Raw genomic sequence first — 26,598 nt, 5'->3', positions numbered from 1 at the left:
ACAACTAAACTGTGTACTGTTGTGGGTACTCAAGGACCAGAGTTGGGAAACACTGGTATAGAACAAATTGCTTTACTTAATTTAAAGTGTTGATGTTAAATTACAAAATCATGTTATGAGATGCTGGAACAATTTTACACAGAAGATCTAATTTGTTGGTCAATGCCAGTAAAACTGAAATATCTTCACTTACAAGTTTATCAATAATTTGATGAGTTTATCAAGACATAGATTTATCCCATGTGTTAAAACCCACTTGTATGCATATTGAGCCACCTACACCTACCCTCAATCTCTCTCATCTAGACATCCTTGTTTGCTTAGTAATTTCCTTTGTGGTCTATGAATTCCTCCCATAGTCACCATCCATACCTGAGGCAGTGACTGTGAGACCAACTTTGTCTCATCTACAATGACCTGCTGCCTGTGAGTCCACAACAATACCGTGATCAATCACTGTCAGCCGCTGGGCTACTGTGTTCCACTGTCCCCTTCTGGCTGGCTCTCACAGGGCCTGGTTGAGCACTGAAGGACTAAGCGGTAGGCTATTTATGGTGGCTTGAAGGGAAAGATAACCGAGATCAGATTCCTAGAATTTTACAGAGAATCCATGACCATCACTGGTTTAGATGGTGTCTGAAGGGGTGATGTAGGGGTGATGTAGGCCCCTAGAATAACTCCTCTCATTTCCATCAGTTACATGATCTAAATTGCATTCAGGTCATCTTCAGCCACACACTGGCAGCTATCCATGCTTCTTTACCTGCGTCGGACACCAGAGAACACTGCAGCTAGTTAACAGTAACAATGAAGGACATCAAATGTGGCTTCCTGTGTCTGCAAAGTTTCTCTTTGATTTGCAATTGAAAGCAGTTTGTTGATATCACAAACTACACAAAGACAATAGTGTTTACTGTGTTAAGTCCACACCCAGTCTGACGGTTGAGGCTAATATTAGTTGTATCTACACATTACATCAGAGAGAAAGGTTAAATAGTCGCAAGTGCACATGAGCTAGAGCCTGTCCCATGGCATCACGCAATCAAGAGGGTAAAGCACAGAAACTCCAAGTTCAGACTTCATAATGCTGATATCAAGACCAACTTAAAACATGCCAAATATAGCATTGTGTGAGTCCCATTTTTCCCCCTCACATCCTCAACTGTCCTTCCCAGAGATAAAAATAAGCTCCTGGCTGCAGCACTGCCGATTTTGCTGTGTCGAGGGACAGAAATCCAGAATCAGGGCATATCACTTAACTCCAGCGTGAAGTTGCACTACATAAATCCAGCAATACAGTGTGGTGACAGGACAGCTTTAGTTAATGGTTCTCTCCTCTTGGAGGCTGTTCAGCTGTTCCTAGAACTGATGCAGGGAAGGAGGGAATCCAGCACCACAATGTATAGGACACAGCCCCACAGAGATACTGGGTTGATATTAGCACACTTCCTGGCCTGAAGCATTTGGTCTCTGTTGCTCAGTTTCTGTACTAGACTATTTGGCCATAGATACTCCCACTGCAGGGACCCCAGTCCAGAGAGCCAACTTCCAGCTTCAACCCCTGCTCCAGACAGGGCTGGATATCATCAGCCTGCTCTGGGAGCCCACAAACACCACACATTCAAGAAGGATTGCAAAACACTCATATTGAGCTCTTCTTCGTGATGTGCTTAGCCTTTTCTTTTACATGAGATTCCACAAAAAAAAGTCTGTCAGGACTTTCCCATCATCTGGGCAGGAAAACAAAAGTTTCATAATATTGGTCAGTGTCAAAATTCCCAATTTTATTTTGTAAACTGACAAATATGCAGCCAAAAGATTTAGGCTCAAATTCCAGTCAGACATCAGATTTGTACATTCCTCTGATATTGATACACAAAACATAGCTGGCTGTAAGGGTGAAGTACAGTACATACAGTACAGATTAAATCAAACACAGAATAACGCCTGTTTAATCCAGACAGCTGTTGAGTCTGGTGGAGTTGTTATTGTGGATTAAAGTCTGTGGGCTGACGGACTGGTGATGTCATGGCTTTTATTCTATGGGCCCAGGCCTGGAATAGACCTCCTGAGGGAACACATCTGGGTTCTAGAGCAGTGACCACGTTCCGCCCCGGACTCCCGCCCACCCACAATAGACTGGAGTCGGAGGTTTAAATCCAACTCAGGGCTGGACCCTGAAAATGTCCATCTCCCTCAAAGCATAGATAGAGCAGCATTATGGAGCAGCTGGGCTGGGACAGACTGGGATAGAGCTAATCTAATGAATGATAACCAACCCTAACAGTGACCCTCTTACAGGCTCAAGGGAGACTTGTTGAAACAATTATACAATGTCTTTGTTTTTCTGTAGATTAGAGCATATCCTTTACGTGTGTGTCGAGCCTTAGGGCTACTTGAGGCCATTTTCCCAACAAACATGGGGATGAGTGGTATATGGTAGATACCTGTGAGGGTCATCTTTTGAGTAAAAATATGTATTGCGTTAATAACCTGAGAAAAACAAACCATGACCTAATCCTTGTTGACAGTGCCAGCCATCTGTCACACTCAGAGACAAGAGTTCTTTGGTAATGGAATACTTAATATTCTAATTCAACAATTTCACAGTAAATGATGACAAATTTAAACAATGATGTGTTGCACTGCAAGCCCAGCCATGTGACATGGTTATCTATGACACCTAATAATAACAACCCTCCGGATTTTTGTTTTTCATCCACCAGAGTATGAGCAATGACTAATTCATTGAAATGGCACGTTGTCCTGAACAGTGAATAACTGAAGTAAGAACATGTTTTGTCATCTGATGCAGCACTCCAAGAGCAAGCACCGCCATGTTGATGTCCATAGATATACATCTATGGCTAAGGGCGAAATTAAGACGTAGTCCATAGTGCTTCCTTGCCACTGACAGGTTAAAATGGTGTCATAATGGAGGGACATTCATGTGGAGAGAGCTCCAGTGTGGTGTGTTTAAACAGTAATACAGGCTTACTGTGCGCCCTACAAGACCGCCCATTCCCCCTTTATTCTCTCTGAATGGCTGAGTGTTCCAAATCTGAATAATACAAAATCAGTTATAAATGCCCATGGTCCCTCGCTAAATTCCCCTTTCATCCCCCATTAGTGCATTGAGCCACAGAGATGAGTGCTCCCAAGGGGCCACGTGGAGGTCATCTCTGCACAGGTGCACAGGGTTCTCTTGGAAACACACCCCAGGAATTACACCACAACTTTGTTATTCTGAGAGCTTCCTTGAAAAAAAAAAAAAATGTATTCCCCTAAATAGGGTTCAACTTTGGACAAGAACAAAATGAGAACCCATTCAAAAATGTAATATTGTATCTAAACGATATTTACACATCGGGACATTTGACACTATTGTATCACAGCTAGCTGTTTCAAAACAGTATTTTTCCTTCATCTCCATCTTCTTTTAAAATAATGAGTTTTCAGCACTTATTTACGTGACCGTTTTGAAAACGCTAGAAGAAAAAAAGTGTTATATATATATATATATATATATATTTAAATAGTAACAAATAATTTAAACAGCAGCAGTAAAATAACAATAGCGAGGCTATATACAGGGGGTACCGGTACAGAGTCAATGTGCGGGGCACCGGTTAGTTGAGGTAATTTGTACATGTAGGTAGAGTTATTAAAGTGACTATGATAGATAATAAACAGTAGCAACAGCGTAAGAGAGGGGTCTGGGTAACCCTTTGATTAGCTGGTCAGAAGTCTTATGGCTTGGGTGTAGAAGCTGTTAAGCCTTTTGGATGGATGGATGGAGATATATATATATAAAATGTTAAAATATTAAAAAGACAAAACGATACACTTTCAAAAATACTACGGTGATATGAATAATTTTAAATAAATATCAGGTGTTTAGACTTGTTCTTGGCTCTGATGACAGTAAATCACCAAACTGAAAAATGTTCCCATGATCCGTTTTAATATACACTTACCTCTTCACCAGCAGTCCTTACGGGACATCCCTGTTTTTTTGCAAGACAAAGTATTAGTTACACTCAAATAAAGTGTGTGACTGCACAGGAGGACCGTAGCAGAGCAGCAGCCTGTTCCGCCAGGCCAGCTCTTAGTCGTCATCGTTAGGGGCCAAGTTTGTTTTCCAGAGAAGGAGCCATCAGCACGTCCTGCAATCTGCCCTAAACAGCCCTGCGAACTTTGTCCCCGCAGAGCAGGCCCGGGGTAACAGCAAGTCTGACGTGGTGACACACTCCATCCGTCCCATTCAGGCTTGGCCGTTTTCTCAGTCTCATCCGCTAATCCCCATTCCTTTATCTCTCCCTCTCCAGCATGAACACAAGGGCATTTTTGTCTCACTAAAGGGTATGGAAAACAGAACTCTGCAGTTTAAAGAGAATCCTCACGGTGTGATTTACTTTATCATGGCTTATGGGGAGTCCAAGCGGTGTTTACCTTTTGAAGGCAATTCAAAGCTTTCTTTTGACACGCAAACTCACAATTCCGCACTACACAAACAAATCCTTCAGCAGCTTAAATCAGGCTCCTTAGAATAATCAATCCAGCTAAATCTGTGGGCTAATAAGAGCAGTCAATAACTTCCATCTATTTCTCTTTAGCTGGGGTTGAGAAAGATAGCGGTCCAATATAGATGATTGGGGCAATAGCCTCCTCGGTTTACTAAACCGATCTGCTAATAGCGGATTAAAGATCTTGAGGATCCCTCCGTTTGGCACGGGCTACTTGTGGTGGAGGATACAACAAGGGGCTGTGAACACGGCTCCAATTTGTATTCCACAGTGGGGACGGACACATTTCAGACAGCCAGAGACGACCCTCGGAAGGATAGTCTTTGCTGTGATCATCACTGGAATTCCCCATACAAAAGCGGAAATCAGTGGCGCAGACATTTTCCTGATGGGAAAAGTGGGAAGCGACATGGCATTCTCATGATTTTCCAGTGCTGCTGCCCCTGTAACCAGAAGTAGAGCGGCTGCACTGCCAAAACATCTTGTTTATACAGCTTGGGGTTTCGTCACTGCTCCACCATCCTGCACCATCCTGCAGGACACCCAGCAGGAGACACTGATCTGTAAGCTACACCAACATACTTTTGGTCATGTAGTGTGTGTGTGATACAAAAAAACACCATCAACCATACCATTCCAAAATCAGGGGCATAAATATGTAGTTGGTCCCCCTTTGCTGATATAACAACCTCCACTGTTCTGGGAAGGTTTTCCACTAGATGTTATAACATTCCTGCAGGGACTTGGTTCCATTCAACCACAAGAGCATTAGTGAGATCGGCACTGATCGCAGTCAGCCTTCCAATTAATTCCAAAGGTGTTTGATGGGGTTGAGGTCAGGGCACTGTGCAGGCCAGTCAAGTTCTTCCAGACTGATCTCAACAAACCATTTCTGTATGAACCTCACTTTGTGCACAGGCCAACACAGTTGGAAGCCCAGAATCATCTAGAATGTCATTGTATGCTGTAATGTTAAGATTTTCCTTCCCTGAAACTAAGGGGTGAAGCCCGAACCATGAAAAACAGCCACCATTTTTCCTCCACCACCAAACTTTACAGTTGGCACAATGGACTTGGGCAGGTAGCCTTCTCCTGGCATCGGCCAAACCCAGATGGCCGCCGGTCTGCCAGAATATGCACAAAATATAACAAAAAGCATTCACTGAGAGTTGATTGGCCTACATGTAGCCTATTCATATAGTTTATGTGCAGCACTTAGTTCAATTTATCAAATCAGTTATTGTTTTCTTGCTCAAACCGTGAGCAACACTTGTCAAACTCAGACATTTCTCTCAAAACACAGGGATGTCGATTCGCACGGGACTAGTGTTATCCGTCTCATTACATTGTCATACATTTTATCTCTAGCCTGTAGGCTACAGAAAATGCCACACACTTTCTACCATATCGGTTACATGATTTATGTAAGATAATTTTTTTGACTGAACGTTGGTGGAGCGCTGCAGAGATGTGTCTCTCCTTCAGCACCCTGTAGAAGCGCGCTGGGAACTAACAAGCAAATTGTTTGTGCCCCTGCCTTTGTCGAAGTGGGCACTGCTTATCAAAGGGCGGAATCAGCGCTCACTTAAAAAGCCCATATGCCACTGGTTGAGAGAAATTATCATTGTTTTTGGGCAGAATGTGAGGTTTTGTGCACCTGCCTGGCTGAAATATGGTTCATGCTTTTGTATGCGGGGCGCTGTCCTCAGATAATCGCATGGTTTGCTTTCGCCGTAAAGCCTTGAAATTTGACACGGCGGCTGGATTAACAAGAGTTAAGCTTTATTTTGATGTATAACACATTTTCAAGAATGTTAAATATTTGAATTGAGTATTTTGGAATTTCGCTCTCTGCAATTTCACTGGATGTTGGCCAGGTGGGACGCTACCGTCCCAGGTACCCATAAGAAGTTAACCTGTTTGGGATAGGGGGCAGTATTTTAACGGCCGGATAAAAAACGTACCCGATTTAATCTGGTTACTACTCCTGCCCAGAAACTAGAATATGCATATAAATAGTAGATTTGGATAGAAAACACTAACGTTTCTAAAACTGTTTGAATGGTGTCTGTGAGTATAACAGAACTCATATGGCAGGCCAAAACCTGAGAAGATTCCATACAGGAAGTGCCCTGTCTGACAATTTGTTGTCCTTCTGTAGCATCTCTATCAAAAATACAGCATCTGTGCTGTAACGTGACATTTTCTAAGGCTTCCATTGGCTCTCAGAAGGCCCCAGAAAGTGTAATGGGGTGTCTGCTGTCTGGGCGAAGAACAGCAGGATAATTTGTTAGTGGTCAGCCTGGGAACAGTGACACTAGAGATGCGCGTCCACGAGACTACTCAATTTTTTCTTTCAGCCTTTGAATGAATACAACGTCGCCCGGTTGGAATATTATCGCTATTTTACGAGAAAAATAGCATAAAAATGGATTTTAAACAGCGTTTGACATGCTTCGAAGTACAGTAATGGAATATTTTGAAATGTTTTGTCACGAAATGCGCTCGCGCGTCACCCTTCGGATAGTGACCTGAACGCACGAACAAAACGGAGCTATTTGAATATAACTATGGATTATTTGGAACCAAAACAACATTTGTTGTTGAAGTAGAAGTCCTGGGAGTGCATTCTGACGAAGAACAGCAAAGGTAATACAATTTTTCTTATAGTAAATCTGAGTTTGGTGAGGGCCAAACTTGGTGGGTGTCAAATTAGCTAGCCCTGATGGCCGGGTTATGTACTCAGAATATAGCAAAATGTGCTTTTGCCGAAAAGCTATTTTAAAATCTGACACCGCGATTGCATAAAGGAGTTGTGTATCTATAATCCTGAAAATAACGTTTATCATGAGTAATTTAGTAAATTCACCGGAAGTTTGCGGTGGGTATGCTAGTTGCTAGTTCTGAACATCACATGCTAATGTAAAAAGCTGGTTTACATGATTCCATGTGTGATTTCATAGTTGTGCCTTCACTATGATTCTACAATGTAGAAGTTTGTAAAAATACAGAAAGATCCTTGAATGATTTGGTGTCAACTTTTGACTGGTACTGTATGTCTTTGAGCACATGCAGTACTGACATTTGCGAGAATATAGAAATTTAAACTTGAATCATGCTGTATAGGATTTAGCCTGTGACTGTGGCTTAGGGTTCACACTTAGCTCATGTTCCATTAGCTTTAAGAGGTTGAAATGTCTCTGTAGTGTATGGGAGGGTGAGCGAGAAGCTACAGCATAGGGTATTTGTTAGACTACCTCAGGCAAAGAGCATGAGTTTCTTTCAAGTTACATTGAGATGGTATGAGGTGGCAACTGTCCCCTTTCCTCTGTTCAGTACCCCAGAAGGACTGTACACGTGTTCCATCTTCTGTGTACTTTACCATCAATGATATTGTGTAGTCATGTGTGCAGTCCTCTTCACTGATCCTGCCTCTCCCCCCACTTGTTAGTGGTGTTTGGACTTATGTGTTTGTAGGCTAAATGTAGCATTCAGTATGACCCCTGTGTACTCAAAGACCCCTGTTGAACAGACTTTCAACTTTACTTTCTCACAGTAGTCTCACTAAACATTCAAATTAGAGGTCGACCGATTTATGATTTTAACGCCGATACCGATTTTATTTTAGGGCCCCAAAAAAGCCGATACCGATTAATCGTCTGATTTTAAAAAAAAAATGTTATGTATTATTATTTGTAATAATGACAATTACAACAATACTGAATGAACACTTATTTTAACTTAATGCATCAATAAAATAAATTTAGCCTCAAATAAATAATGAAACATGTTCAATTTGGTTTAAATAATGAAAAAACTAAGTGTTGGAGAAGAAAGTAAAAGTGCAATATGTGCCATGTAAGAAGGCTAACGTTTAAGTGCCTTGCTCAAAACATGAGAACATATGAAAGCTGGTGGTTCCTTTTAACATGAGTCTTCAATATTCCCAGGTAAAAAGTTTTAGGTTGTAGTTATTCTAGGAATTCTAGGACTATTTCTCTCTCTCTACGATTTGTATTTCATATACCTTTGACTATTGGATGTTCTTATAGGCACTTTAGTATTGCCAGTGTAACAGTATAGCTTTCGTCCCTCTCCTCGCTCCTACCTGGGCTCGAACCAGGAACACATCGACAACCGCCACCCTCGAAGCAGCGTTACCCATGCAGAGCAAGTGGAACAACTACTCCAAGTCTCAGAGCGAGTGACGTTTGAAACGCTATTAGCGTGCACCCCGCTAACTAGCCAGCCATTTCACATCGGTTACACCAGCCTAATCTTGGGAGTTGATAGGCTTGAAGTCATAAACAGCGCAATGCTTGAAACACAGCGAAGAGCTGCTGGCAAAACGCACGAAAGTGCTGTTTGAAAAGCTTACGAGCCTGTTGCTGCCTACCACCGCTCAGTCAGACTGCTCTATCAAATCATAGACTTAATTATAATAAACACATAGAAATACGAGCCTTAGGTCATTAATATGGTCGAATCCGGAAACTATCATCTTGTAAAAAAATTAAAAAATTCCTTTCAGTGAAATTCGGAACCGTTCCGTATTTTATCTGACGGGTGGCATCCCTAAGTCTAAATATTCCTGTTACATTGCACAACCTTCAATGTTATGTCATAATTACGTAAAATTCTGGCAAATTAGTTCGCAACGAGCCAGGCGGTCCAAACTGTTGCATATACCCTGACTCTGCGTGCAATGAACGCAAGAGAAGTAACACAATTTCATCTGGTTAATATTGCCTGCTAACCTGGATTTCTTTTAGCTAAATATGCAGGTTTAAAAATATACACTTCTGTGTATTGATTTTAAGAAGGGCATTGATGTTTATGGTTAGGTACAGTCGTGCAACGATTGTGCTTTTTTCGCAAATGCGCTTTTGTTAAATCATCCCGTTAGGCGAAGTTGGCTGTCTTTGTTAGGAAGACAGTCTTCACAGTTCGCAACGAGCCAGGCGGCCCAAACTGCTGCATATACCCTGACTCTGTTGCAAGAGAAGTGACACATTTTCCCTATTTAAAAGAAATTCATGTTATCAGGCAATATTAACTAAATATGCAGGTTTAAAAATACACCGCTCAAAAAAATAAAGGGAACACTTAAACAACACAATGTAACTCCAAGTCAATCACACTTCTGTGAAATCAAACTGTCCACTTAGGAAGCAACACTGATTGACAATAAATTTCACATGCTGTTGTGCAAATGGAATAGACAACAGGTGGAAATTATAGGCAATTAGCAAGACACCCCCAATAAAGGAGTGGTTCTGCAGGTGGTGACCACAGACCACTTCTCAGTTCCTATGCTTCCTGGCTGACGTTTTGGTCACTTTTGAATGCTGGCGGTGCTTTCACTCTAGTGGTAGCATGAGACGGAGTCTACAACCCACACAAGTGGCTCAGGTAGTGCAGCTCATCCAGGATGGCACATCAATGCGAGCTGTGGCAAGAAGGTTTGCTGTGTCTGTCAGCGTAGTGTCCAGAGCATGGAGGCGCTACCAGGAGACAGGCCAGTACATCAGGAGACGTGGAGGAGGCCGCAGGAGGGCAACAACCCAGCAGCAGGACCTCTACCTCCGCCTTTGTGCAAGGAGGAGCAGGAGAAGCACTGCCAGAGCCCTGCAAAATGACCTCCAGCAGGCCACAAATGTGCATGTGTCTGCTCAAACGGTCAGAAACAGACTTTATGAGGGTGGTATGAGGGCCCGACGTCCACAGGTGGGGGTTGTGCTTACAGCCCAACACCGTGCAGGACGTTTGGCATTTGCCAGAGAACACCAAGATTGGCAAATTCACCACTGGCGCCCTGTGCTCGTCACAGATGAAAGCAGGTTCACACTGAGCACGTGACAGAGTCTGGAGACGCCGTGGAGAACGTTCTGCTGCCTGCAACATCCTCCAGCATGACCGGTTTGGCGGTGGGTCAGTCATGGTGTGGGGTGGCATTTCTTTGGGGGGCCGCACAGCCCTCCATGTGCTCGCCAGAGGTAGCCTGCCATTAGGTACCGAGATGAGATCCTCAGACCCCTTGTGAGACCATATGCTGGTGCGGTTGGCCCTGGGTTCCTCCTAATGCAAGACAATGCTAGACCTCATGTGGCTGGAGTGTGTCAGCAGTTCCTGCAAGAGGAAGGCATTGATGCTATGGACTGGCCCGCCCGTTCCCCAGACCTGAATCCAATTGAGCACATCTGGGACATCATGTCTCGCTCCATCCACCAACGCCACGTTGCACCACAGACTGTCCAGGAGTTGGCGGATGCTTTAGTCCAGGTCTGGGAGGAGATCCCTCAGGAGACCAACCGCCACCTCATCAGGAGCATGCCCAGGCGTTGTAGGGAGGTCATACAGGCACGTGGAGGCCTCACACACTACTAAGCCTCATTTTGACTTGTTTTAAGGACATTACATCAAAGTTGGATCAGCCTGTAGTGTGGTTTTCCACTTTAATTTTGAGTGTGACTCCAAATCCAGACCTCCATGGGTTGATAAATTGGATTTCCATAGATTATTTCTGTGTGATTTTGTTGTCAGCACATTCAACTAAGTATTTAATAAGATTATTTCATTAATTCAGATCTAGGATGTCTTATTTTAGTGTTCCCTTTATTTTTTGGAGCAGTGTATATACTTGTGTATTGATTTTAAGAAAGGCATTGCTGTTATTGGTTAGGTACACGTTGGAGCAATGTGTACCGAAGCGATTATATGCAACGCAGGACAGGCTAGATAACTACACATGGTTGATGTTATTACTAGTTTAACTAGTGATTATGATTGATTGATTGTTTTTTATAAGATACGTTAAATGCTAGCTAGCAACTTACCTTGGCTTCTTACTGCATTCGCGTAACAGGCAGGCTCCTCGTGGAGTGCAATGTAAAGCAGGTGGTTAGAGCGTTGGACTAGTTAACCGTAAGGTTGCAAGATTGAATCCCGAGCTGACAAGGTAAAAATCTGTCGTTCTTCCCCTGAACAAGGCAGTTAACCTACCGTTCCTAGGCCATCATTGAAAATAAGAATGTGTTCTTAGCTGACTTGCCTAGTTAAAAATAATGTATAATCGCCGTCCAAAAATACAGATTTCCGATTGTTATGAAAACTTGAAATCTGCCCTAATTAATCGGCCATTCTGATTAATCGGTCGACCTCTAATTCAAATGCTTCATATATGCACCATTGCCAGCTGTCAGATCAATCACTGATTTGCCAATTCTAAATTGTTGCAAAAGAGAAAGAAATACCAGAGCTCTGAAATGTCAACCTCATACTGTCACTACAGGTAATTACCTCAAATTGTGATTGGACAAAAGTGAGGTGGGGATTTACTCCAACATTGGGTCTTGTGGTGAGCTTCCTGTTGGAACAGACCACTCTACGTGTCACTCAGTCTCCTAATTCTGCTGCGCACTGTGAGAGAGATTGCTTAACCATTCGGAAGGGTTATGGGAACATCCCGCTTTTAGAGTACTGTGTTCCTGACATCCTGCCTTGGACACTGTTTTTCCACAGGGATTGTCACAGTGGTTTAGGCTCTTATGGAATCACTCAACAAATAAAGATCACAAACTCTGTGCAACACCAACTCTGTTGATTCTCAGTTTCATATTGAGCATTTTTCAAAGATTACCTTTCCAATCCAACACAAGGCTTTTGATTCCGTCACCTTCAAAGCTCCATACAATTCTCTCAACTATACTTGTTTGCAACAAGTTGGGTTCATAGATGGACAAAACAAAATTCAATCGTGACCAGAAATTACTTGTGCTAGTAGTAAGCCACCATGTCGCAGCTTTTCTCAGAAGCTGCACTACCAGCCCTTTGAATGGAACAATAAATGCAATTTTCTGCTCATTACTGAGGAAAGGGGGAGTTTGCCATCTCCTAGCAAGTGTCCTGCTTTGAAACAGCACAGGGGGGGGGGAAAAAAATCCCCTTAATTGGGTGCCTGTGGCTTGGCACCCTCCCAAAACATAGTTAAAAAGAGATTATCTGCAGGAGTCCAATTTTGCAGCAAGGGCTTTCCATGTCAGTAAGGCAGAGGTAATTTGGATCAAATTATACTTGTCTTGGAATCTAGGCACATTTGTCTTTAGAAAAAACAAATTTACAGCACCCCTGAGACGTTGAGCTCCAATTGTTGCATTTTTAGTTGTGGCTATACACAAGTCTTTTGCCCCATAGTAAGGGATTTTTCTGCAAGATTTATTTATATATATGTGTGTAGGTTTCAAAGTTGGGAAACTTTAGTTTAGTGAAATACAGCTTTTGAATTTGCACAACAATTAGTGAAGGCTGAGGCACAGGTGTTCTTCAATCGCTCCTAGTTATATGCTCCTCTGGAGCCCTCTGTCCACAAGTATGTGGACATCCCTTCAAATGAGTGGATTTTACTATTTCAGCCACACCCGTTTGCGGGTGTATAAAATCGAGCACACAGCCATGCAATCTTCATAGACAAACATTGGCAGTAGAATGTCCTTACTGAAGAGCTCAGTGGCACGTCATAGGATGCCAAGTTTCCAACAAGTCAGTTTGTCAAATTTCTGCCCTGCTAGAGTTCCCTGGTCAACTAAGTTATTATTATTTTTTTTTTATCTCGCCTTTATTTAACTAGGTAGGCTAGTTGAGAACAAGTTCTCATTTACAACTGCAACCTGTCCAAGATTAAGCAAAGCAGTTTGACACATACAACAGAGTTACACATGGCATAAACAAACACAGTAGAAAAAGTCTATATACAGTGTGTTCAAATGAGGTGAGATAAGGCAATAAATAGGCCATGGTGGTGAAGTAATTACAATATACTAATTAAACACTGGCGTGATAGCTGTGTAGGAGATGAATGTGCAAGTAGAGATACTGGGGTGCAAAGGAGCAAGATAAATACAGTATGGGGATGAGGTAGTTGGCTGGGCTATTTAGATGGCCTAGGTGCAGTGATCTGTGAGCTGGTGCTTAAAGCTAGTGAGGGGAATATGAGTCTCTAGCTTCAGTGATTTTTGCAGTTCGTTCCAGTCATTGGCAGCAGAGAACTGGAAGGAAAGGCGGCCGAAGGGGAATTGGCTTGAGGGTGACCAGTAAGATATACCTGCTGGAGTGAGTGCTACGGATGGGTGCTGCTATGGTGACCTGTGAGCTAAGCTAAGGCGGAGCTTTACCTAGCAAAGACTTGTAGATGACCTGGAGCCAGTGGGTTTGGCGCCGAGTATGAAGCGAGGGCCAGCCAACGAGAGCATACAGGTCGCAGTGGTGGGTAGTATATGGGGCTTTGGTGACAAAACGGATGGCACTGTGATAGACTGCATCCAATTTGTTGAGTAGGGTGTTGGAGGCTATTTTGTAAATACATTGCCGAAGTCGAGGATCGGTAGGATTGTCAGTTTTACGAGGGTATGTTTGGCAGCATGAGTGAAGGATACTTTGACGCGAAATAGGAAGCCGATTCTACATTTACTTTTGGATTGGAGATGCTTAATGTGAGTCTGGAAGGAGAGTTTACAGTCTAACCAGACACCTAGGTATTTGTAGTTGTCCACATATTCTCGGTCAGAACTGTCCAGAGTAGTGATGCTGGACAGGCGAGCAGGTGCAGGCAGCGATCAGTTGAAGAGCGTGCATTTAGTTTTACTTGCAATTTAAAGCAGTTGGAGGCCACGGAAGGAGAGTTGTATGGCATTGAAGTTCCTCTGGAGGTTAGTTAACCTGTTTGGTATAGGGGGCAGTATTGAGAATTTTGGAAAAAATATGTTCCCATTTTTAACTGCCTCCTACACCAACTCAGAAGCTAGAATATGCATATTATTGTTCAGGTTTGGATAGAAAACACTCTGAATTTTCTAAAACTGTTTGAATGGTGTCTGTGAGTATAACAGAACTCCTATGGCAGGCAAAAACCTGACAAGGTTTCAAGCAGGAAGTACCCTGTCTGACAAGGAGTCGTGCGTCTTACCTCTTTTTATTGAAAAGTAAGGATCTTAGCTGTAACGTGACAATTCCCAGGGCTCCAATAGGCTCTCAGAGCCCGCGAAATAACTGAAGGTTTACGAGGGAACCTCAGGTTGAAATATATTATCGCCTTTTGTAAGTGGATGCTCGGAGGACCTTTCAATGATGCGCGTGCATGAGTCGCTTCTGAGGAGAAATTTTATTCGGCTGTTTAGGCTCAATGCATACTCCCGGTCGGAATATTATCACTTCTCTACGACATAAATGGCATAAAAATTGGTTTTAAACAGCGGTTGACATGCTTCGAAGTACGGTAATGGAATATTTAGACATTTTTGACACGCCAATGCGCCATGCGCGACACCGCGAAGAAGCATTCTAGAACTCACGAACAAAACGTCGCTGTTTGGATATAACGATGGATTATTTGGGACCAAACCAACATTTGTTATTGAAGTAGAAGTCCTGGCAGTGTATTCTGATGAAGAACAAGCAAGGTAAGAACATCTTTCTTATAGGAAATGTGATTTTGGTGGATGCTGACCTGGGTGGGTATCTAAATAGCTAGCCCTGTAATGCCGGGCTATGTACTTAGATTATTGCAAAATGTGCTTCATCCGAAAAGCTATTTTAAAATCGGACATATCGAGTGCATAGAGGGGTAATGTATCTATAATTCTTAAAATAATTGTTATGCTTTTTGTGAACGTTTATCGTGAGTAATTTAGCAAACTGTTAGTAAATTCACCGGAAGTTTGCGGTGGTTATGCTTTTTCTGAACGTCACATGCTAATGTAAAAAGCTGGTTTTTGATATAAATATGAACTTGATTGAACAGACATGCATGTATTGTATAACACAATGTCCTAGGTGTGTCATCTGATGAAGATTATAAAAGGTTAGTGCTGCATTTAGCTGTGGTTTGGGTTTATGTGACATGATATGCTAGCTTGAAAAATGGGTGTCTGATTTTTTCTGGCTGGGTACTCTGCTGACATAATCTAATGTTTTGCTTTCGTTGTAAAGCCTTTTTGAAATCGGACAGTGGGGTTAGATTAACGAGATTCTTGTCTTTAAATAGCTGTGAAATAGTCATATGTTTGAGAAATTGAAGTTATAGCATTTCTAACGATTCAAAAATCGCGCCACTGGATTTCAGTGGCTGTTACGTAGGTGGGACGAGTTCGTCCCACATGTACTAGAGAGGTTAACACAGTGTCCAAGGAAGGACCAGAAGTATACAGAATGGTGTCGTCTACATAGAGGTGGATCAGAGACTCACCAGCAGCAAGAGCGACATCATTGATGTATACAGAGAAAAGAGTCGGCCCGAGAATTGAACCCTGTGGTACACCCATAGACTGCCAGAGGTCCGGACAACAGGCCCTCCGATTTGACACACGGAACTCTGAGAAGTAGTTGGCGAGGCAGTCATTTGAGAAACCAAGGCTGTTGTCTGCCGATAAGAATGTGGTGATTGACAAGAGTCGAAAGCCTTGGCCAGGTCGATGAATACGGCTGCACAGTAATGTCTCTTATCGATGGCGGTTATATTGTTTAGGACCTTGAGCATGGCTGAGGTGCACTCATGACCGCTCTGAAACCAGTTTGCATAGAGAAGGTACGGTGGGATTAGAAATGGTCTGTAATCTGTTAACTTGGCTTTCGAAGACCTTAGAAATGCAGGGTAGGATAGATATAGGTCTGTAGCAGTTTGGGTCTAGGGTGTCTCCTCCTTTTGAAGAGGGGGATGATCGCGGCACCTTTCCAATCGTTGGGGATCTCAGACGATACGAAAGAGGTTGAACAGGCTAGTAATAGGGGTTGCAACAATTTCAGCAGCTAATTTTAGAGAGGGTCCAGATTGTCTAGCCCGGCTGATTTGTAGGGGTCCAGATTTTGCAGCTCTTTCAAAACATCAGCTATTTGGGTGGGGGAGGCTTCGGCGAGTTGCTGTGGGGGGTGCAGGGCAGTTGACCGGGGTAGGGGTTGCCAGGTGGGAAGCATGGCCAGCTGTAGAAAAATGCTTATTGAAATTCTCAATTATAGTGGATTTATTGGTAGTGGCAGTGTTTCCTAGCCTCAGTGCAGTGGGCAGCTGGGAGGCGGTGCTCTTATTCTCCATGGACTTGTGTCCCATTACTTTTTTGAGTTTGTGCTACAGGATGCAAATTTCTGTTTTGAAAAAGCTAGCCTCAGCTTCCCTAACTGCCTGTGTATATTGGTTCCTAACTTCCCTGAAAAGTTGCATATCGTGGTGGCTATTCGACGCTAATGCAGTACGCCACAGGATGTTTTTGTGCTGGTCAGGGCAGTCAGGTCTGGAGTGAACCAAGGGCTCCCTGTGGCTCAGTTGGTAGAGCATGGTGTTTGCAACGCCAGCATGGTGTGTGCAACACCAGGGTTGTGGGTTCGATTCCCACGGGAGGCCAGTACAATTTTTTTTTTTTTTTATGTAAAAAAAAATGCATGAAATGTATGCACTCACTATACTGTAAGTCGCTCTGGATAAGAGCGTCTGCTAAATGACTAAAATGTAAATGTAAAATGTATAATCTGTTCATGATTCTACTTTTTCTTTTGAATGGGGCATGCTTATTTAAGATGATGATGAAGGCACTTTTAAAGAACAACCAGGCATCCTCTGCTGACGGAATGTGGTCAATATCCTTCCAGGATACCCGGGCCAGGTCGATTAGAAATGCCTGCTTGCTGAAGTGTTTTAGGGAGCGTTTGACAGTGAGGGGTGTTCGTTTGACCGCAGACACATTACGGATGCAGGCAGTGATCTTGGTTGAAAACAGCAGAGGTGTATTTGGAGGGCAAGTTGGTTAGGATGATATCTATGAGGGTGCCCATGTTTACAGATTTGGGGTTGTACCTGGTAGGTTAATTGATCATTTGTGTGTGAGATTGAGGGCATCAAGCTTAGATTGTAGGATGGCCAGGGTGTTAAGCATGTCCCAGTTTAGGTCACCTAGCAGCATGAGGTCTGAAGATAGATGGGGGGGCAATCAATTCACATATGGTGTCCAGGGCATAGCTGGGGGCAGAGGGTGGTCTATAGCAAGCGGCAATGGTGAGTGACTTGTTTCTGGAAAGGTGGATTTTTAAAGTAGAATTTCGAATTGTTTGGGCACAGACCTGGATAGCCTGCAGAGTTCTGTCATACTATCTCTGCAGTAGATTGCAACTCCGCCCCATTCGGCAGTTCTATCTTGTTGGAAAATGTTAGGGATGTAAATGTCAGGGTTTTTGGTCTTCCTAAGCCAGTATTTAGACACAGCTAGGACATCCGGGTTGGCAGAGTGTGCTAAACAGTGAATAAAACAAACTTAGGGAGGAGGCTTCTAATGTTAACATGCATGAAACCAAGGCTTTTACGGTTACAGAAGTCAACAAATGAGAGCACCTGGGGAATGGGAGTGGAGCTAGGTGATGCAGGGCCTGGATTAACATCTACATCACTTGAGGAACAGAGGTGTAGGATAAGGGTGCAACTAAAGGCTATAAGAACTGGTTGTCTAGTGCGTTCGGAACAGAGTAAAAGGAGCAGATTTCTTGGCGCGATAGAATAGAATCAAGGCATAATGTACAGACAAAGGTATGGTAGGATGTGAATACATTTGAAGGTAAACCTAGACATTGAGTAATGATTAGAGAGATATTGTCTCTAGAAACATTTAAACCAGCTGATGTCACCGAATGTGTGGGAGGTGGAACTAAAGTGTTGGCTAAGGCATATTGAGCAGGGCTAGAGGTTCTGCTGTGAAATATGACAATCACAAACCAGAACAGCAATGGACAAGGCATATTGACATTAGGGAGAGGCACGCGTAGCTGAGTGATCATAGGGGTCCAGTGAGTAGTTAGGCTGGGTGGAGACACGGCGATTCAGACAGCTAGCAGGCCAGGGCTAGCAAGCTAGCAGAATGGCCTTAGAGGGACGTCGCGACAGAGGAATTCTGTTATAGCCTCGTGCGGTTACGTCGACAGACCAGTCGTGATGGATTAGTAGGGTTCCGTGTAGCTAAGGGGTCCAGTCCAATTGGCAAAATAGGTATAGTGGCCCAAGAAATTGGCCGATGGATCTCTTCAGCTAACAGCTGTTATCGTGAAGTGGAAACATTTAGGTGCAACGAAGACTCAGCAGTGAAGTGGTAGGCCACACAAGCTCACAGAATGGGACCACCAAGTGCTGAAGCCCATAGCATGAAAAAATTGCCTGTGTTCGGTAGGGCTGACCCCATTTAATCATCTGATCAATTGTTTGGTCGATAGGCTGTTGGTTGACTAAGATTTCTTTAGTCAAGCAGTATCAAAAAAATATCGCTGTACAAGACACCTGTCTGAGTGGACTGATCCATTGTGGAGGCCGTGGGGATGGCGCAGTCCATCAGTCTAAGACGTGCTACTGAAATTGTATATGGTTATATTACATAAGAACAATGGTGCAACACTAATAAAAAGAATATTTTATAATAACAAATGTTATTTTTTTCTCGTTGGAAAGCGGTTGCTGTCCACGGTTCTGAAACGCATCAGTGCGCTGTTGAATTAGCAACATGATCTAGGAAAAAGCGCCATGTGCATAATAGCAAAGTTAACCAGCACATTAATGTTGAGAACAATGCCTGAGGCAGCAGCAGAATGAGATGAGAAAAGTCCTTGACTTATTGTCTATGAAAAGTGAGGAGAGAGGAAACCCCAACTTAACCTGTTGGGGCTAGGGGGCAGTATTTGCACGGCCGGATAAAAAACGTACCCGATTTAATCTGGTTACTACTCCTGCCCAGTAACTAGAATATGCATATAATTATTGGCTTTGGATAGAAAACACCCTAAAGTTTCTAAAACTGTTTGAATGGTGTCTGTGAGTATAACAGAACTCATTTGGCAGGCCAAAACCTGAGAAGATTCCAAACAGGAAGTGGCCTGTCTGACCATTTCTTGATCATCTCTATTCAAAACAGGGGATCTCTGCTGTTACGTGACACTTCCTACGGCTCCCATAGGCTCTCAGAACCCGGGAAAAAGCTGAACGATGTAATTCCAGCCCCAGGCTGAAACACACTAGCGCTTTTGGCAAGTGCTCTATCAGAGGGCCATCAGACTGAGGCTCGTGCATGAGGGGATAGCATGCTTTTACTTTCACTCTCTTTGTAATAAAAAACGATTTCCCGGTCGGAATATTATCGCTTTTTTACGAGAAAAATGGCATAAAAATAGATTTTAAACAGCGGTTGACATGCTTCGAAGTACGGTAATGGGATATTTCGACATTTTTTGTCACGAAATGCCTCGTGCTCGTCACCCTTATTTACCCTTTGTTATTACCTTTGCTGTTCTTCATCAGAATGCACTCCCAGGACTGCTACTTCAATAACAAATGTTGGTTTGGTTCAAAATAATCCATAGTTATATCCAAATAGCGGCGTTTTGTTCGTGCGTTCAAGACACTATCCAAGGGTGACGAAGGGTTACGCGCCCGACGCGTTTCGTGACAAAAAAATTCTAAATATTCCATTACCGTACTTCGAAGCATGTCAACCGCTGTTTAAAATAAATTTTTATGCCATTTTTCTCGTAAAAAAACGATAATATTCCGACCGGGAGTGGTGGTTTTCGTTCAAAGAGAGAGAAAGTAAACATGGAGTCGACTCGTGCACGAGCCTCAGTCTCATAGTACTCTGACCGGCCACTATCCAAACGCGCTAATGTTTTTCAGCCAGGGCCTGCAAAGCCACGATTCAGCTTTTTGCCGCCTTCTGAGAGCCCATGGGAGCCGTAGGAAGTGTCACGTAACAGCAGAGATCCCCTCTATTGGATAGAGATAATCAAGAAGGCCAAGAAATGGTCAGACAGGGTACTTCCTGTTTGGAATCTTCTCAGGTTTTGGCCTGCCAAATGAGTTCTGTTATACTCACAGACACCATTCAAACAGTTTTAGAAACTTTAGGGTGTTTTCTATCCAAAGCCAATAATTATATGCATATTCTAGTTACTGGGCAGGAGTAGTAACCAGATTAAATCGGGTACGTTTTTTATCCGTCCGTGAAAATACTGCCCCCTAGTCATAACAGGTTAAGGCAAGGGCTGATTAAGGTTTTACTGCTAACCTACAAAGCATTACACGGGCTTGCGCCTACCCATCTCTCCGATTTGGTCCTGCCGTACATACCTACACGTACGCTACGATCCCAAGACGCAGGCCTCCTTATTGTCCCTAGAATTTCTCCAATTGAGCTTAATTTCCATGGAAGGGCCTGCCTATCCATGTGAGAGACGCAGACTCGGTCTCAACCTTTAAGTCTTTATTGAAGACTCCTCTCTTCAGTAGGTCCTATGATTGAGTATAGTCTTGCCCAGGGGTGTGAAGGTGAACAGAAAGGCACTGGAGCGACGAACCACCCTTGCTGTCTCTGCCTGACCGGTTCCCCTCTTCACTGGGATTCTCTGCCTCTAACCCTAATACAGGGGCTGAGTCACTGGCGCTCTTCTATGCCATCCCTAGGAGGGGTGCCTTACTTGAGTGGGTTGAGTCTCTGACGTGATCTTCCTGTCCAGCTTGGTGACCCCCTCGGGTTCGTGCCGTGGGGGAGATCGTCGTAGGCTATACTCGGCCTTGACTCAGGGTAGTAAGTTGGTGGTTGAAGATATCCCTCTAGTGGTGTGGGGGCTGTGCTTTGGCCAAGTGGGTGGGTGGTATAGTCTCTCCCTCTCAGCCCTAGGACCATGCCTCAGGACTACAAGGCCTGATGACTCCTTGCTTTCCCCAGTCCACCTGGTCGTGCTGCTGCTCCAGTTTCAACTGTTCTACCTGCGGCTATAAAACCCTGACCTGTTCACTGGACGTGCTACCTTGTCCCAGATCTGCTGTTTTAAACTCTCTCTCTCTACCGCACCTGCTGTCTCTAACTCTGAATGCTCGGCTATGAAAAGCCAACTGACATTTACTCCTGAGGTGCTGACCTGTTGCACCCTCTACAAACACTGATTATTATTAATCGAACCCTACTGGTCATCTATGAACGTTTGTAACAGTACATGGCCAAGATGTTCAATCTCAACCCAGCACAGCCAGAAGAGGACTGGCCACTCCTCAGAGCCTGGTTCCTCCAGGTTTCTTCCTAGGTTCCTGCCTTTTTAGGGAGGTTTTCCTAGCCACTGTGCCTCTACATGTGCATTGTTTGCCGTGTCAGGCTAGGTTTCCGTATAGCACTTTGTGACATCGGCTGATGTAAAAAGGGCTTTATAAATAAATGTGATTGATTGATAAGTTAGTGTTACCAGCCTCAGAAATTGAAGCCCAAATAACTGCTAGAGTTCAAGTAACAGAGACATCTCAACATCAACTGTTCAGAGGAGATTGCGTGAGTCAGGCCTTCATGGTCAAATTGCTGCAAAGAAACCACTAGGTGAACGGATGATCTCCGCATGCATGGTTCCTCTGTGAAGCATTGAGGTGGTGGTGTGATGGTGCTTTGCTGGTGACACTGTCGGATTTATTTAGAATTCAAGGCACACTTAAGCAGCATGGCTACCACAGCATTCTGCAGCAATACGCCATCCCATCTGGTTTGCACTAATTTGTTGTTTTTCAACAGGACAATAATCCAAAACACACCTCCAGGCTGTGTAAGGGCTATTTGACCAAGGAGAGTGACGAGTGCTGCATCAAATGACCTGGCCTCCACAATCACCCACCCTCAAATCAATTGAGATGGTTTGGACCACAGAGTAAAGGAAAAGCAGCCAACAAGTGCTCAACATGTGTGAACTTCTTCAAGACTGTTGGAAAAGCATTCCTCATGAAGCTGGTTGAGAGAATGCAAAGCTGTCAAGGCAAAGGATGGCTACTTTGAAATATTTTGATTTGTTTAACACTTTTGGTTACTACATGATTCCTTGTGTTATTTCATAGTTCAGGTCTTCACTATTATTCTACAATGTAGAAAATCGTAAAAATAAAGAAAAACCCCTGAATGAGTAGGTGTGTCCAAACATTTGACTGGTACAGTATGTCAAAGAAAGAAATCTTGAAGGTGCAGGAGCATTGGCCAGGGGATAGATAATAATACAGCAGTTAACAGCATCAATTCCCTACGACAAATAATACAATTTGGTGGGTGCTTATAGTTGTCCTATTTCACACATGTACAAGTGTGTATTCATGTGTGAATTGGAAATGTGCTTTTTGCATATCCTAACTCTCCCTGAGACACCCACTGAGAATGGGGGTCACAGCCAGGGTCAGCCATCATCAACTGTGATCCTGGAGCAATTAGGGTTAAGTGCCTTGCTCAAGGGCACATAAGATGTTTCCCTTGTCAGCTCTGGGATTCAAACTGGAGCCCAAGACAACTCAAGCAAGTCTATATCTCCTAGACTGTGTCCGGTGTGGCCCAAAAGCCCCAGAAACAAAAACCAGGATTTGTTGTACCATAAACCTTTCAATGGGAAGTTAACAATTAAGTGTGCCATGAAGACTGTGTTCAACTCTGTGCCACAGGAACATGGCATTCTTTCTAGTAAGTGGCCAGGTCTATCCCTGCTGGTTAATTAAAAGAGAATTCTAGACTTATTTACTAATAAAGCTCAATAAACTCAAATAGTTGACTGTTCAACCAGGGAACCCACCTACACTCAATATGCCAACTACCAAACCTACGGCCCTCTGACAAGGCACCAGCAGCTTCACACAATAACTCACTGTCCAGTGTACTGCCATGCTAACCACCGTCTAATGAGATAAGCAACCCCAAACAATTAACCATGTCTCATTAGGCTGTCTGACACAACAAGCCACAATGAGGCACTGTGTTCACTTTCATCCTTTCAAACAAATGAACTTGCAAGTAATTTGCAGGCGGAAGTATTGACAAGTCATGAAGCATGACTTAGCATTGCATCTCATCATAAATATCTCAAGAGTATACTCTAAATGATGTTCAGGCCCAACGCTTGCTGGCATTATAGAGCACCATTTAACATCAAACACTCTCCTCCTGCAAACATGCAAAGTTTAATGTGTGCGAGTGAGAGAACACTGGGTCACCTGATGACACATCAACATGTACTGCTGGGCAGCACACCTCAAAGCAGATTTCCCATAGTCTGGATTGCCACTGTGTAATCCATTTCATTCAGATGGAGCCAAATTAAAATGACAGGGTCATGTGGATGGGTAACTATAGACAACATTTCAGCCTGTAATTAAACCAATATGATTCAGGGAATAACTCAACTGCAACATAAGCATAATTTCTGACCATGATATCATGTATTCAAATATTAGTTGTTGCAACTGTGTGGGCTACAAGGGAGTTTAAAACTAAACGCATGCCTCTGCTTTTATTTTAAGACATCTAAAGCCATTTCTTTACTGCAGGAATTGACAGAAACACATGGATTATGGTTTAGGTTAAAGGGAGGTGGCAGGTGGGGGCTACCACTATAGTTATGCTTTGGGTGAGGTTGAGGTTTTAATTACACTTGGCTCTCTTCCAATGCAGCTTGTTCTGCCACAAGTGAGCCTTCCCCTTGAGCTGAAGGCAAGTCATCTGTCATTGGATGCTATGGATTTGGTTGGAAGTGTCACACAGAGACCAGAGAGGGATGGGAGAGACAAAAATAATAATTACTCAACGTTCCAGATTCATGATCTACCATGTTACAAAACGATCAAAAAACATCATAGCTACTACTTTAGTTTAGTGGCGGTCCATCCTACAGACACAACAAAATAAAGATTGTGCCAGGAGTGGCCACAAAAGTGTATAACAATGTAACAATTGCTATACACAATGTAACACATTGACATTTTAGAAAAGCATAGCGTTTGTAACCAGCTAGCTTTCTGCTTTGCTAGTAAAATCAAACAAACACTGTGGCAGTGTGTCGCTGACCGTACATGCCATTTCTGCAATCATGACTCCTTTCGAAAGTTTGAGGATTTGAGTGAGTCACTAAAGAAAACCAAGTCACGAATTGATAACCTGTTTATTCAATGCGCCATGTCTAACAACTCCAACTTTTTAAGCCGATTGTAGTTAACGTTGGCTAACTAGCAACAATTATATGCCATATCGTAAATTCTGGATGTAACAAGTGCATTATCCGCTCGTGAGTGGTGCTGCTAACATTGGCACTCTTGCTTTAAGTATTCTATGCGAGCTATATAGTTGGTGTAATTTACTCCACTGAAACTTAACCTAGCAAACCAAAATATAGCTGGGCATATCCTGAAACACGTAGTTAAGTCGACAATTATTAACGTTAGCTAGAGAAACTTGTAGGAGCTTCCAACACAAGGTAATGGGGGCGGGGCGCAACCAATGTACAGATGGTTTTACAAATGGATTGAAGATTAGCTACCCCTTGTTTACATAGTTACGGCACTAGTCAAATTTAGCGATGAGAGAACCAAGTAGCTAATTGACAGTCATTGATTTTAAAATTAGCCAGCTAACTTAGCTGAACCAGTATCTCTGCCTGAGAACTGTAACGCCCAAAAAGAAAGCTCTGATTCAAACTCCCATTCACCAGTTCTGCACGCGTTATAGTGTCAAAATACCTTTGTTGATCATCCAATATGGAGTTTCGCTGAGCAACTACTGGTATCATCATTTACACTCGTTACGGCCGGTAATTAACATCCGAAAAGGTGTCTATAACGTTAAACAACAAGCAACCGAGAAAAAGGCCTATTCTGCAAGGAACAGTTGGAGATGCTCCAATACTTATAAAAACTTTTTTTATATATATATATATTTTTTAAAGTTAGTTTATTAACTGCATGGCTTGCTAGCTTACCAGTTAACTAGTTACAAGCGAAAACAATTGAAATGTTTGATAACGTTACCAAATAGCATTGCTAACTATCTAGCAGGCTACAATGATGTAAGTAGCGTTTAAAAAAAACGGATTTGTTTACCTCACTTTTATCGTTCTACCAATTGTGTGCAAATTAGGTAGCACCATAACGTTAAATCAACTTACCTGATGCAGTTCAGATGAAATAAGAAAAGCTTTTACAACGTGGTCTCGTAAAAAATGTGCTCTGGTGAACCAAAAATTGAAATTCCCAGACCAAAATCTGTCTGGGAGAAGATCCAACTGTCGACAATACACTAACTCCACCCAGTAAAGCAATACATGTGCATCACCAATTGAATTGGCTTGGGCATTTCACAAGTATCAGAGAATGCATTGTGATTGGTTCCTCCACCAGTCTGTAAATGTCGGCGTTTTCTATTGGTGGCCTAAAAGTATTTGCATGTTGTGTTGGGGTGGTGAAGTGGCTCCCACTACTGAAAATATATTGTAATTGAAAGGATTTTCCATTTACAGTATTATCCAATGATATTTGGTTGAACTATTGCCTTTCAGTTTCTTTTGGAAATCAGTGTGGAGCAGAAACAACACAGGATCATTTTTATCTGAACAAACTAAACATACTTTTTATTTTTTTATTTTTTTACATATGCCCAATTTAGTATCACAGAGTCATGTGTTCCAAGTTCAACAGCAGCAGCATCAGATGACTTACAGTACCAGTCAAAAGTCTGGACACACCCACTGATTTAAGGGTTTTTCTTTATTTTTGCTATTTTCTACATTGTGGAATAATAGTTTGGACATCCAAACTATGAAATATAGTCATGTAGTAACCAAAAAAGTGTTAAACAAATCAAATTATATTTTATATTTGAGATTCTTCAAAGTAGCCACCCTTTGCCTTGATGACAGCTTTGCACACTCTTGGTTCTCTCAACCAGCTTCATGAGGTAGTCACCTGGAATGCCTTTCAATTAACAGGTGTGCCTTGTTAAAAGTTAATGCGTTTTAGCCAATCAGTTGTGTTGTGACAAGGTAGGGGTGGTATACAGAAGATAGCCCTATTTAGTACAATACCAAGCCCATATTATGACAAGAACATCTCAAATAAGCAAAGAGAAATGACAGTCCATTATTACTTTAAGACATGAAGGTCAGTCAATCCGGAATATTTCGAGAACTTTTAAAGTTTCTTCAATTGCAGTCGCAAAAACCATCAAGCGCTATGATAAAACTGTCTCTCATGAGGACCGCCACAGGAAAGGAAGGCCCAGAG

At 42.9% G+C, this 26,598-nt stretch overlaps 1 protein-coding gene across 11 annotated transcripts in view; it reads right to left on the bottom strand.

Annotated features, from left to right (window-relative positions):
* Positions 1-25,646, bottom strand: part of LOC115174867 (protein 4.1) — a 104,655-nt gene extending 79,009 nt beyond the window's left edge. For all 11 annotated transcript variants that reach the window (XR_003871875.1, XM_029733831.1, XM_029733837.1 and 8 more), the window contains exon 1: positions 25,485-25,646. The gene's annotated coding sequence lies outside the window, so the exon portion shown is untranslated. The remainder of the gene's footprint in view (positions 1-25,484) is intronic.
* Positions 25,647-26,598: the final 952 nt, after the last annotated feature.

The sequence above is a fragment of the Salmo trutta genome, chromosome 35, assembly GCF_901001165.1.
Source record: "Salmo trutta chromosome 35, fSalTru1.1, whole genome shotgun sequence".
NCBI lineage: Eukaryota > Metazoa > Chordata > Actinopteri > Salmoniformes > Salmonidae > Salmo > Salmo trutta.
The sequence above is the reverse complement of the archived record's forward strand: the minus strand, read 5'-3'. Positions and strand labels throughout refer to the sequence as shown.